Source organism: Cicer arietinum, chromosome 5 (assembly GCF_000331145.2).
Source record: "Cicer arietinum cultivar CDC Frontier isolate Library 1 chromosome 5, Cicar.CDCFrontier_v2.0, whole genome shotgun sequence".
Classification (NCBI taxonomy): Eukaryota; Viridiplantae; Streptophyta; class Magnoliopsida; order Fabales; family Fabaceae; genus Cicer; species Cicer arietinum.
In genome coordinates, this window is record NC_021164.2 from 14528195 (window position 1) to 14530667 (window position 2473).

Sequence of the window (2473 nt, forward strand, 5' to 3'; positions counted from 1 at the left end):
GGGGTTGTTATTGTGTTCGTCAATCAAAGGAGTTAAATGTTTGTTTGATACGAAACAATTGAACATGAAATGGAAAAGTTTGGTGGAAATTAGTAAGCCTTGATTTATTGGAATCACTATAATGAAGATGTATCAAGGATCGAGGTAGAAATTAAGGTTTGTATAAATGGGGAAGTGATGGAGTGAATACAATGCGTTTGACCTGTCATAATGAAGGGATAATCATCAAGTTACAAATGAAGGGCACAACGAAATTGAGATACAAATGAAGGGCACAGCGAAATTGAGAAGTATCAGAATGAATGTTGGCAGTAGATGTAGGAGAAATATTTTTGAGTTTGTGCATAATTGCAAAGTATGTAAGAAATTTTCTAGTGAAGCATGAATTTGAGGTGTTAGGCATGAGACAAATGTAGACCTTGGTATGTGAATTAAATTCAAGTTGGAATTTTGATGGAAATGTGACTCTTAAAATGAAGTACTAAACTGAAAAGAAGGTTGTGTGTCCTAAGTAGGATAGTCTTTGGCATGATATCGAAAATATTTGAGGAAGCTTGGATCACCAAACAGATGTGGGGATAGAATTATTAAAGTTATAATTGGAATAACATACTGATAAGAACACTACGGTTGACGTAGTTGTAAGACTAAAGAAAAATCGAGGATTTGTGGACAATGGAGAAATTTAGGAGTCCTCGACTGTAGTGATTGTTTTATGCTCAGTGTGTTGGTGTCGTACTTAGTGACTCGGTTTGGTATCAAATGGATGTTTCATACCAAGTGGATACAAATGAGACTATGGGACATAACTATGGGAAATTGTACTTCGTCGACATGATCAAAGTTATAGGAAAATTGTAAGAGCCATAATTTTAACCAAAGTTATTAATATTTTGGAGTTTATATGACCAAAAAGATATTTTGATGCCGATTAAAATTACTCGTCGATAAATAAATTAAATTAAGTACGGTGAATCCTCTACGAAGAATTTAATTCAGGGGAGTTTGTTAAAAATGTCTCGCAATTGCTAAAAGTTGTTTATGTCAATTGAGTTGCGACGAGAGTGGATATTTTAACAAAAGTGGTTTGGAGAGGTTATCGGCGAAATGGTAAATTTAATAAATATCTAAATATTTTGAGATATTTGTTAATTATATTCAATATATATATAATGATTAATTGTTTGGAGGGAAAAAGAAAGGAAAGAGAAAGAGAAGAAAAGGAAAGAGAAAGAGAGGAAAAGTAAAAAGGAAAGAAAAAGAAAAGAAAGAAAACATAAGTTCTTCTTCCTCTGCCTCGCATGAAACCCATTTCTTCTTCTTCCTTCTACCTCCATTTTCGCTGCTTCCTTTTGTTCAAGAGTAGAAACCCAAGGATTGTGGGTGAGTAAGAACAAATTTTCAGCTCTTCCTTCTTCCCGGATTCAAAAACGGAGTTATGGATTTCAAAACCGTCAAACACAAACCTCCCCGTTTCATCTAGATCTAAGCTTCGTTTCGTGAAGAGATAGAAGGGAAAGTTGCTCACTACCACGCTACGGTGCTAGGAAACCAACTTTGGAAGCGGCGTTGCGAGCGGAGATTTTACCGGATTTACTCGCGGTACCGTAATCGCACGTTAAAGCTAACGTGAAGGTAAGGGCTCCTTCCAAACTTCTAGTTTGCATTTAGGGACTTATCTGTGGTTGTGTGGAAAAGAATTTTGTTACGGTTAAAGTGTTGATATGGGGAAAATGAATCTAAGGCTTTATGGGTAAAATCTTAGAGTTAGGTTTTGGTGATATTGATGAATGTTTCGCGGAAAATGAATTTAACCCATTGGTGTATGAATTTGAGTAAATGAAGTTTGATGTGTTCATAATTCATGCTTATGAAATTTGATATGTTTATGGTTGGATTTTGTGGAGAAATGAATTGATGTGTTTTGGTGTGAATCGTGGATTGAATTTGATAATATGTTTGAGTTGTTTTGTGTGGAATTTGAAAACCATTAGAGTTAAACGAGAATTAAGAAAGGGGAATCTCTTAATGTCTTGTTTACTTAATGTTTGTTTTGAAAATCGTTAGAGTTAAATGAGTATTAAGAATGGGGAATCTCTTAACGTCTACGTTTACTTAATGTTGTCGTGAAAACCATTAGAGTTAAACGAGTATTAAGAATGGGGAATCTCTTAATGTCTCGTTTACTTAATGTTTGTCGTGAAAACCATTAGAGTTAAACGAGTATTAAGAATGGGGAATCTCTTAACGTCTACGTTTACTTAATGTTGTCGTGAAAACCATTAGAGTTAAACGAGTATTAAGAATGGGGAATCTCTTAATGTCTACGTTTACTTAATGTTGTCGTGAAAACCATTAGAGTTAAACGAGTATTAAAAATGGGGAATCTTTTAATATCTTTGTTTACTTAATGTTTGTCGTGAAAATCATTAGAGTTAAACGAGTATTAAAAATGGGGAATCTTTTAATATCT